The sequence below is a fragment of the Melanerpes formicivorus genome, unplaced genomic scaffold (assembly GCF_026170545.1).
Source record: "Melanerpes formicivorus ecotype bairdi unplaced genomic scaffold, bMelFor1.0.p_v2 SCAF_52, whole genome shotgun sequence".
In the NCBI taxonomy this organism is placed as follows: Eukaryota; Metazoa; Chordata; class Aves; order Piciformes; family Picidae; genus Melanerpes; species Melanerpes formicivorus.
The window spans coordinates 4,402,916-4,415,037 of record NW_027142404.1 but is presented as its reverse complement, the minus strand read 5'-3'; positions in this window follow the sequence as shown (position 1 = coordinate 4,415,037).

The window sequence follows — 12,122 nt, the reverse complement described above, 5'->3', positions numbered from 1 at the left end:
AAGTTAAGGTGCCTTACCTTCCTCAAGGCAAGTGCTGAGGTTAACCTTTCCCTGGCAATTTTAAGGAAGTGAAAATCTGGGACAGAATGAACACAGGCAGCTTTGTTTCCTTAAAAATGAACCAGGGGGATTCGGCTGTTTGCATCAGCTCCTTGGCACAAATCTCTGACTAACACATATTTAAAAAAATACTTCTGTTCCCAGCATTTGGGGAGCTAGAAGCTGGGGAAGGTTGTGGGGCCACCAGTTTTCCAGGATTTTCAGTGCCTCTGGCCATTTGCCTTGCTCCCTGGGAGCTGGAAAGCACAGGCTGGCATCAACATGAAACTGCCCATTCCCGTTGGAATGCTCAGCTGCCAGGAGCCGGCAGGGTGCTGCTTTGGGAGCAAAGCACATTCCAGATCCTAATCCATTTCTCCAAGCTCTGCTTTTGTCCAAAATGTTGTTTGTTTGTTGTTACTGTTTGTTACTTCCACTAGCTGTACAATGAGGGGATTTATCATGGCATTGCTTTGTAAAACAGCTATCTTGAGATGTAGGGCAACCAGAGCTGATATCTGGCCTATTTTAGCTGAAAATTCTAAGAACTTCTCTGGAGTTCTTATTCTTTGTGTAAACAAAATGCCTTTGTTCAGGACAGTTTCCCAATCTGTAGGGTTTATGGGAAACTAGTGGAGAGAATCCAGTGGAAACACACTAAATTGCTGAGGTGCCTGAAGCACCTCTGTGAGGAAGAAAGTCTGAGAGCCCTGCAGAGAAGAGCAGCCTGAGAGGGGATCTTCTCAATACGGGTCAATATCTGAAGAAGAACAGAGCCAGACTCTTCTCAGTGGTGCCCAGGGACAGGACAAATGGCAGTGGACACAAACTGCAACACAGGAAGTTCAGTGTAAACCATCCATCCCTGGAGATATTTCAGGTGAGGCTGGACAGGGCTCTGGGCTACCTGATCCAGTTGGGGATGTCCCTGCTGAGTGCAGAGGGGTTGGACTGGATGAGCTTTGGAGGTCCCTTCCAACCCAAATAATTTTGTGATTCTGTGATAAGGAAAAATTCTACTTTGAGGGTGGCAAAGCCCTTCAGGAGGCTGCCCAGAATGGTTGTGGAGTCTCCATTTCTGGAAGCAATCAAATCCTGCCTGGCTACGCTCCGGTGTGATTTACTCTGGGTGATCCTGCTCGAGAAGAGAGGTTGGAATAGATTCCCTCCAGAGGTTCCTTCCAATCTGTTCCACGCTGTGATTCCGTGTGATTCTGTGTAGCTGAGGCCCGCAGTCCTGCGTCTTAATGCCCAGGCTTGAACAGAAACCAGTGCGAAAATGCTTTTCTCCACTCGGTGGTGCCAGATGCACAGGGAAAAGATTTTCTGACCTGAATCTGCGCAGCTCAGGCTGTGGAGCAGTTGCACTCCTACCAACATAAAAGGCACCCAAAGCTGTAGCGGTTTGAGATCAATTAAAGCCTTCAGTTGCCCGCGGTATCCCTACAAGAGAGTATTTTTGGGAGGTGATTTCCCCGGTGCTTTGGAAGTGCTCCTGGGAGCCCATGACCAGGCTCAGGCAAGCCGAGGCTCCTTTGATGACCAAGCTGCTGCCTGTACAGGGCCAGCTCAGGCTCCCTGGGGAACAGGGCAGGCAGCCATCTAGCTTGGAAAAGTTTTGAGTAAGCACCCCAGAGGGAAACATAGTGTCAGGGAACTGAGTCTGCCAGATCAAGATAAGGGAGAAAACTAGCATGTGACTGGAGAGGCTTGATTGATACCTGGGATTGCAGCCTGATCTGATACGGTTTTGAAAAGGTCTCTCCAAGTGGTAGAGATGGAAAGGTAAAAAAAGGCACATCATTAGGAAGTCCAGGCAAAACCGGGACAGTGGAAGAGCTGGGCTCAGCTCCTAGCCATTCAATGTTCGGAACCGCTCCGCTTGAGCTGTGAGTTTCTTGGTTTTTTTTTTACTTTCCTTTCGGGGTTTCGCGGGTCAGGAGGACTCCTGGTAGGGGGAGGAGCCAGCAGGATCGTGCTCACGCGAGCCTGCACGGGTACGTGAACCTGACATCAGCTGCGGCAGTTTTAAATACTGCCCGGGCTATGCGCGCGGCGCCATTGTGGTTCAGTAGCTAGCCTAGCAGCTGTGCGTGTGGCGCCATTGTGGTTCAGTAGCTAGCCTAGCGGCTGTGCACACGGCACCATTGTGGTTCTCTAGCTAGCCTAGCGGCTGTGCACACGGCACCATTGTGGTTCAGTAGCTAGCCTAGCGGCTGTGCACACGGCGCCATTGTGGTTCAGTAGCTAGCCTAGCGGCTGTGCGTGTGGCGCCATTGTGGTTCTCTAGCTAGCATAGCGGCTGTGCACACGGCACCATTGTGGTTCTCTAGCTAGCCTAGCGGCTGTGCACACGGCACCATTGTGGTTCAGTAGCTAGCCTAGCGGCTGTGCGCGCGGCGCCATTGTGGTTCACTAGCTAGCCTAGCGGCTGTGCGTGTGGCGCCATTGTGGTTCTCTAGCTAGCCTAGCGGCTGTGCGTGTGGCGCCATTGTGGTTCACTAGCTAGCCTAGCGGCTGTGCACACGGCACCATTGTGGTTCTCTAGCTAGCCTAGCGGCTGTGCACACGGCACCATTGTGGTTCTCTAGCTAGCATAGCGGCTGTGCACACGGCACCATTGTGGTTCTCTAGCTAGCCTAGCGGCTGTGCACACGGCACCATTGTGGTTCAGTAGCTAGCCTAGCGGCTGTGCGCGCGGCGCCATTGTGGTTCACTAGCTAGCCTAGCGGCTGTGCGTGTGGCGCCATTGTGGTTCTCTAGCTAGCCTAGCGGCTGTGCGTGTGGCGCCATTGTGGTTCACTAGCTAGCCTAGCGGCTGTGCACACGGCGCCATTGTGGTTCAGTAGCTAGCCTAGCGGCTGTGCGTGTGGCGCCATTGTGGTTCTCTAGCTAGCCTAGCGGCTGTGCACACGGCACCATTGTGGTTCTCTAGCTAGCCTAGCGGCTGTGCACACGGCACCATTGTGGTTCAGTAGCTAGCCTAGCGGCTGTGCACACGGCGCCATTGTGGTTCAGTAGCTAGCCTAGCGGCTGTGCGTGTGGCGCCATTGTGGTTCTCTAGCTAGCATAGCGGCTGTGCACACGGCACCATTGTGGTTCTCTAGCTAGCCTAGCGGCTGTGCACACGGCACCATTGTGGTTCAGTAGCTAGCCTAGCGGCTGTGCGCGCGGCGCCATTGTGGTTCACTAGCTAGCCTAGCGGCTGTGCGTGTGGCGCCATTGTGGTTCTCTAGCTAGCCTAGCGGCTGTGCGTGTGGCGCCATTGTGGTTCACTAGCTAGCCTAGCGGCTGTGCACACGGCACCATTGTGGTTCTCTAGCTAGCCTAGCGGCTGTGCACACGGCACCATTGTGGTTCTCTAGCTAGCCTAGCGGCTGTGCACATGGCACCATTGCGGTTCAGTAGCTGCCTAGCGGCTGGGTGACAAAACAAAAAAAAAAAACCAACAAGAACAAAACCCAAACACAAAAACCTCAAACGTTGCACCATGGTCATCACTTGGACGAAGGGTAGAAAAGCAGCATCTGCCCAGACAGAGCTGTTTTACCAGCATGCTGGAGTCCAGGCTGTCAGCTGCAGAGAGTGCATCAGCCTGGCACTTGGAATAGAGGGGGAGGGAGAGGACAGCTGTGTCAGGTGTGACCAGGTGAACTTTCTCCTCAGCCTCGTGGCAGAGCTGAAGGATGAAGTGGCCGAGCTGAAGGAGGAGGTCTCTAGGCTAAGGACAATAAGGGAAAGTGAAAGGGAGTTAGATTTGTGGGAGAATGCTCTGCAGATCTCCCCTGCTGAGGGAAGGGTTCCTGGAAATGAAGAGGGATGGATGCAGGTCCCTGCCAGGGGTGGCAAGAGAAATCCACCCTGACCCTCTCCTCCTCCTCCGCTGCCCTTGCATAATAAGTATGTGGCCCTGCAAGCTGAGGGCAGTAAGGATGAGAGGGCTGAGGATGAGGAGCAGCCATCCAGAGGGGAGCCTAAGCCCAAGAGGTCCTCACCAGCTGTAACGACCAGCTCCACTAAGAAAAGGAGAAGGGTTATAGTTGTTGGGGACTCTCTCCTGGGGGGTACTGAGGGACCCATATGTTGTCCCAACCCATCCCACAGGGAGGTCTGCTCCCTTCCAGGGGCAGGGGTTAGGGACATTGCAAAGAGACTCCCTAAATTAATCCAGCCCACTGACTATTACCCTCTGATGGTGATACAGGATGGGAGCGATGAGATTGACAGGAAGGGCACCAGGGCAGTTAAGAAGGAATTCAGGGCCCTTGGACAATTGATTGATGGGGCAGGAGCTCAAGTGGTGTTCTGCTCAGTTCCCTCAGTGGCAGGGGTGTACATTGAGAGGAATGGGAGAACCCACACCATCAACAATTGGCTCAGGGGATGGTGCCAGAGGTAGAACTTTGGGTTCTTTGACCATGGGACAACTTTCACCGAATCTGACCTGCTGGGTCCTGATGGGGTGCATCTATCTAGAAGGGGTAAGAGAGTCCTGGCACTGGAGTTGGCAGGGCTCATTAGGAGGGCTTTAAACTAGGTCTGAAGGGGGTGGGTGAGGCAATTGGTCCCTCTGCAGAGGTAAGAGTAGGGCACAAGGTAGGGTCAGTTGAGAAGTCAGGAACCCAGCTGCGATGCAGGTACACCAATGCACGCAGCCTGGGCAATAAGCAAGAGGAGTTGGAGGTCCTGATCCATCAGGGCGACTATGATGTAGTCGCCATCTCAGAAACTTGGTGGGACAACACCCACAATTGGAGTGCTGCACTGGGGGGCCACAGGCTCTTTAGGAGAGACAGGCGAGGGAGAAGAGGAGGAGGAGTGGCTCTGTATATTAGGGAGTCACTCTCTGCCACACAACTTGAGGTGGAAGATGAGGGAGTTGAGAGCCTGTGGGTTAAAATCAGAGGACAGCCCAACAAATCTGACATCCTGATTGGAATCTGTTACAGACCACCCAACCAGGATGAGGAGGCTGATGAAGTGTTCTACAAGCAGCTGGAGGCCGTCTCAAGATCAACAGATCTTGTCCTTGTCGGCGACTTCAACCTCCCAGATATCTGCTGGGAACTTAATTCAGCAGGGAGGAGGCAGTCCAGAAGATTCCTGGAGCGAATGGAGGACTGCTTCCTGACACAGCTGTTAAGTGAGCCTACCAGGGGTCAGGCTCTGCTTGACCTGCTGTTCTGCAATAGGGAAGGTCTGGTGGGAGACGTGATCGTGGGAGGCTGCCTAGGGTGCAGTGACCACGAGATAGTGAAGTTTTCAATATGCAGGGAGATAGGGAGGAGCACCAACAGAACCTTCACCTTGGACTTCCGAAGGGCGAACTTCAGCCTATTTAAGAAACTTGTCTGCAAAGTCCCCTGGGTAGCAGCCCTCATGAACCAAGGGGTTCAGGAGGGTTGGACCTACTTCAAACAGGAGCTCTCGAAGGCACAGGAACTGGCAGTTCCCACGTGCCAAAAGGCAAGCCGGTGGGGAAGGCGACCAGCCTGGATGAGCAAGCAGCTCCTGGAGGATTTAAGGGGGAAGAAGAGGCTGTATCACCTTTGGAAGGAGGGGAAGGCTTCTCGAGGTATGTTCAAGGAAGCTGTTAGATTATGTAGGAATAAAATTAGGGAGGCAAAGGCCCAGCTGGAACTGAAGCTGAACACCTCAGTCAAAGACAATAAAAAGCATTTTTATAAATATATTAACAATAAGAAGAAGGGCAGGAAGAACCTGCACTCCCTGTTGGACCTGGAGGGGAACATGGTGACTGAAGATGAGGAAAAGGCTGAGGTCCTGAACACCTTCTTTGCCTCAATGTTTAACAGCAAGGCAGGAGTTCAGGGCGAGTGGCCTCCTGAGCTGGGCGATGGGGTCGGGGAGCAGTGTAATGCCCCGGAAATCCATGAGGAATTAGTTTGGGACCTGCTGAGCCAGATGGACACTAACAAGTCCATTGGACCGGATGGGATCCATCCTAGGGTGCTGAGAGAGCTGGCAGATGTGCTGGCCAGGCCACTCTCCATCATTTTCCTCCAGTCCTGGCTCACCGGTGAGGTCCCAGGTGACTGGAAACTGGCCAACGTGGTCCCCATCCACAAGAAGGGTCAGATGGAGTAACCTGGAAACTCCAGGCCTGGCAGCCTGACTTCAGTGCCAGGGAAAGTGATGGAGCAGATTTTCCTGGAGGCAATAACTGCGCACCTGAAGGATGGCCAAGGGCTCAGGTCCAGCCAGCATGGATTTAGGAGGGGCAGGTCCTGCCTCTCCAACCTGATCTCCTTCTATGATCAGGTGACCCATCTGGTGGACGTGGGGCAGGCTGTGGATGTGGTCTACCTGGACTTCAGCAAGGCCTTTGACACCGTCCCCCACAGCAAACTGCTGGCTAAGCTGTCAGCCCGTGGATTGGACCACTACACTCTGTGCTGGGTTAGGAAATGGATGGAGGGCTGGCCCCAGAGAGTGGTAGTGAATGGTGCCACAGCCAGCTGGCAGTCAGTCACCAGTGGTGCGCCCCAGGGATCAGTGCTGGGCCCCGTCCTCTTCAACATCTTCATCGATGATCTGGATGAGGGGGTCGAGTCAGTCATCAGCAAGTTTGCAGATGACACCAAGTTAGGGGCAGATGTTAGTCAGTTAGAGGGTTGAAAGGCTCTGCAGAGGGACCTTGACCGACTGGACAGGTGGGCAGAGTCCAATGGGATGGCATTCAACAAGTCCAAGTGCCGAGTGCTGCACTTTGGCCACAGCAACCCCATGCAGAGCTATAGGCTGGGGTCGGAGTGGCTGGAGAGCTCCCAAACAGAGAGGTACCTGGGGGTGCTGATCGACAGCCACCTGAATATGAGCCAGCAGTGTGCCCAGGTGGCCAGGAGGGCCAATGGCATTCTGGCCTGCATTAGGAATAGTGTGGCCAGCAGGAGCAGATAGGTCATTGTGCCCTGTGCTCTGCATTGGTTAGGCCTCACCTTGAGTCCTGTGTCCAGTTCTGGGCCCCTCAGTTTAAGAAGGACATTGAGGCACTTGAACGTGTCCAGAGGCTGGTGAGAGGCCTTGGAGAGGCTGAGGGAGCTGGGATTGTTTAGCCTGGAGAAGAGGAGGCTCAGGGGTGACCTGATTGCCCTCTACAACTACCTGAAGGGTGGTTGTAGCTAGCAAGGGGTTGGCCTCTTCTCCCAGGCAACCAGCACCAGAACAAGGGGACACAGTCTCAAGCTGCACCAGGGGAGGTTTAGACTCGAGGTGAGGAGGAAATTCTTCACCGTGTGAGTCATTCGTCATTGGAACGTGTTGCCCAGGGAGGTGGTTGAGTCATTGTCCCTGGAGGCATTCAAGAGGAGATTGGACGTGGCACTTGGTGCCATGGTTTAGTCATGGGGTCTGTGTTGATAGGTTGGACTCGGTGATCCTCGAGGTCCTTTCCAACCTAAGTTATACTGTGATACTGTGATACTGTGACAGAATCATTTTGGTTGAAAACACCTATAAGGTCCAACCTTTGTCTAACTCCAGCAAGGCCTGTGTTCAACCATGTCCCTCAGCACCACATCTCTGCCTCTTTGAAACACCTTCAGGGAGTCAACCACTTCCCTCTTCTCAGCGGTCTGTAGATGCCTCAGCCATGACATCCTTGTCCCACACTGCATTAGCCTGGAATAACCTCTATGACTTTCATTTATTTCACATTAGGGTTTCACATGAGTCAAACTCGGAGCCAGAAAAAGTTTTGTTTACTTTCTGGTGACTGAGGAGCTGTTGGCCTCTTGTGTGGCACACAGACTCAGGACTGTCCACTTCTCCAACACATGATCTTAGAACAATGACTTGGGGAACAGTGGCTAAAATGCTTCCTGGCAGCAAAGAACCTGGAGGCATTGGTGGATGCCAGTGTCTCGACCTGTGTCAGACATAGTGTAGCCAGCAGGACTAGGGCATTGATTTGCTCCCTGTATGCAGTAGTGCTGAGGTTGCACCTTGAATACAGGGTTCAGTTTTGGGTCCCTCACTCTAAGAAGCATGTTCAGAGAAGGGCAACAAAGCCAGTGAAGGGTCTAAAGCACAAGTCTTATGATGAGTGTCTGAGGGAACTGAGGTTGTTCAGGTTGGAGGAAAGGAAGCTGCCTACAACTACTTGAAAGGATGCTGTAGTGAAGTGTAGGTCAGTGTCTTTTCCCAAGTAACAAGTGATAGGACAAGATGAAATGGCCTCAAGTTGTGCCAGGCAAGCTTTAGGTTGGACATATTAGGGGAAATGCATTCACTGAAACAGGCTGCCCAGGGCAGTGATGGAGTCCACATCCCTGGAGAGATTTAAGAGCTGTGTAGATATGGTGCTGAGGAATCTGTTTTGGGGGTGAGCTGGTACCTGTCTTAGTTGCTGCAGATGCTAAATATTACAGTGCTGTGTAAGGTGCTGCCAGGTAGCAGGCACATTGGCTGGGAGATCCTGAGGTGCCATGAAATCCTCGAGGTCCTTTCCAACCTAAGTGATACTGTGATACTGTGTGATACTGTGAAATCACAGTGGACTCCCTCATTGCTGCCTTGTTAGGAGAGAGTGTGCAAGTCTGAAATTGATTTGAGTCCTGTAGGATCACAAAGTCTCCTGAGAAAGGAAAATGCTTGGGTAGGTGTTTATGCAGTGATGCTGTTATTGCAAATTCCTACTTCTGGAGTGTGAACTTCTGCTCCCATTTGGAAGCACTTGGTGGATTTCTGGAAGTTTTGCACAATGTTAGGTGTGGAGACTCTCAGGGTGAGGTTGTGCAACAGAATTTAGTTTCTTTCCGGTTTGAGACAGCTTTGAAGACAGTTGCTCTGTGTAAACTAAGCATGGGTGATTGACTGGGCTTCTCCATGAGACTTGTGGCCACTTGTGGCCTCTGCTCAGTGTGGTATCTTCCAGTTACTCAATGTGTATATAGCTAACTTCTACATTGTTAATTTGTCTTCCCTGCCCAGATATACATCACCAAAGAGGTAAGATCCTAGACAATTAAATACTGGTATCAGAAGAAAGGAGATTTCGTCATCCCTGTTGTCAATTTATCCAAACCCCTGAGGCTTGTCTGCTCTTGACTTGAGGAAACAGGCCATTGGCCTTCAACAGTATAGCTTTGATGTGGGACCATGGTGTGACCAGACACCAGGGTTCTCCTCTCTGAGGGCTAACACTGCCAAAACCAGCTCTGAAACTCTAAAGAAGAAAGCCCCACACAAAACTTTGTGACAAACACCAGCACAGGTGCTTCTCAGAGAGCATCTACTTATCTCAGAGCCCAGGAGCCTCGCACAAGAAGGCCTTGTTTATATGAATTTTGTGGTTAAGCCTCATAAATTGTCAGGCGCCACCTGGATTTGAGAGTTCTGTATTGTGCTGAGTTGAGTAACCTGTGGTTAGCACCAGAGTGGTACTGGGTGCAGAGAGGGCCAGGGATAAGTGAGATAAACATCACTGCAGTGTCTTTAAAAAGCAGAGGGAACACAGAAAGGGCAAGAGCACACAGGAGAACAAGCAAGCAAGCTTGTCATTTGGAGCCAAGTGGGCAGACGTAGCAGCAGCTCTACAAACTGACACTGAGCTCAAGGTAGGCTGGCAGTGCTATTGACAGCATCCCAGAAGCTCGAAGGACATCTCAGGGCTGGTTCCTTGTCTGGTTTAATGTGCTGGTCAGTGATTTTATTTCATGTGTGCTTCCTCTCCTTAGAGGTTGTTCTGTTCCTTTGGGTGAGGCTGTCTTTAAAGCAAAGTCTTCCTTGACGTGAGTAGAAATACTGCAGTCATGCTCATCTTCAGAAATTCTTGTGATCTGGGAAGGAAAGGCATTGCTTGTCCTTTTCCAAGATAAAAAGAGGTTGTATTGAACACAGCTGTCAGAGGCAATTAAATAACTACTGTTGGGGGGTCATGGCCAGGGTTCATGGCCAGGACTCACTCCATAGCAATCTGATTAGGGTAGGTAGGGAGAAGAAAGATTTTTCGGGCTGACCCCCAGTAATAATAGGATAACAGCAGAGAGGCAAATTTAACATGAGAAGCAGGACATATTCCTAGCACTAGGAATATTTCTAGCTCTCCCAAGAGCGCTGCTGAAATCTTTCCTGCCTGGGAACCAGGCAATTCAAAGTGCTTGATGAGGAGCCTGTTGGCAACCTTTATCTACTGCAGAAGGCAAAGGTCAGGCGACCTGAGAGGGCTTCTTTGTCATTCATTCGTTCTAGGGCATGCTCAACAAAAGAGAACAAAATAACAATGAAAAGAAAAACCGGAATTTTCTTTAGCAGAGGGTAAACTGTGTCTGATTCACTGGAGATGGTGATTAATAGCAAGGTCATGGGTTTGGAGATGAGTATGGCACTAGGGTGGCACTTAGTCAAAGGGTTAGAAGAGAAAGCATTAAATATTTTGCATAAATGTACTCAGTGCTGGCTGCTTCTTTACAATGGCCTGAGGAGGCACTGCAGGTTTAAGAGGTTCTGCAGGTGCTGCTGTAGAGGATGGAATTACACAATGTTGCATAGATCGTTACTTAGAAGAAAAGGATCTGTGGGCAGCACAGGGCAACTAGTTATTGACTTACTCTGTGGGTAACATGAACACAGGACTGATTGGAGCCAAAAGGGTTACTGCTCAGTGGGTAGATTTGATAAAGTCTGCCACAGAATGCAGCCAAAGAAAGCAAGACAGTAGTAATGCTCTGAGTACACCTGGGCACAGCTGCATATCACAGACCTGTGAACAGCAGAATCCAATCCAGCAGGCTGCTAGGCTGGCTCAGTGATGGACAGCAGTGCAGGCAGAGATTTTTAGCAGTATAGGCAGCTGGCTGGAGCAACACAGGCAGATGGGGACAGCAGTATGGGCAGCTTGTCCTCCGTGGGATGAAATGAAGAGAAACTGGGAAGCAAACAAACCTCACTTTTAGTTGCCAGGGCCTAATGAATGGTTTTAAAGTTAAACACAGCCCTTAAGGAAAGAGGAAAGAGCTTAGCAGAACAATATTTGCCAATCTGGATCTGGAAATTAATCAAAGCATGCAGTCCTTTCCCAATGGACTCTGAAGACTGCATGGAAATGATGCTTTATTAAAAGGTTATAAAAGAAGTGCTCTCAGGAGCACCCAGGGTATCATCACTTTACTCCATGACTCTGCTCTGGTGAGGATGCATCTCAAATTTTGTGTCCAGTTCTGGGCCCCTCAGTTCAAGAATGACCTCAGGGAACTGCTTCAGAAAGTCCAGCACAGAGCCACAAAGATGCTGAAGGTGTTGGAATATCTTCCTTAGGAGGAGAGCCTGAGGCAGCTGAGGGCTCCGGAGCTTGCAGAGGAGGAGCCTGAGGGTGAGCTCATTGCTGTGGCTAAAGCTGTGCAGGGGGAGTGCCCAGAGGCTGGAGCCAGGCTCTGCTGGGGGATGCCCAATGGCAGCACAAGGGGCAGTGGTGGAAGCTGAGGCAGAGGAAGTGCCATGGAAAGAGGAGGAAGAATTTTTTCCCTGTGAGGGTGAGAGAAGCCTGGAGCAGGCTGCCCAGGGGGGTTGTGGAGTCTCCCTCTCTGGAGCTATTCAAGACCTGCCTGGATGTATTCCTGTGTGACCTGCTCTGGGTGCTCCTGCTGTGGCAGGGGGTTGGACTGGATGAGCTTTGGAGGTCCCTTCCAGCCCCTAACATTCTGTGATCCTGTGATTCTGTGACTTGGGTGTCTTTCTTATGAAGGACACCTTCCCAACAGACACCAAACTGAGATTTCAGAACTAAGCTAGGAGACGTCAGATTTAGTCTGCAGATTAGGAAGGAACTCTTGACAGTGAGGGTGGGGAGACAATAGAACAGGTTGCCCAGGGAGGTTGTGGTGTGGATGCCCTTTCCCTGCAGGTGTTCAAGGCCAGGCCAGATGAGGCCTTGAGCAACCTGGGCTGGTGGAAGGTGTCCCTGCCCATGGCAGCGGCTTGAATCTTTAAGGTCCCTTCCAACTCAATTAATTCTAGGATGCTCTGTTTCTACGACTTTTAACAAGTTGTTTGAATTGCTAGGTGGCAATATAATCAGCTCTAGAAATCACAGCCATACCCATATCATTTTTAGCTCCAGTATA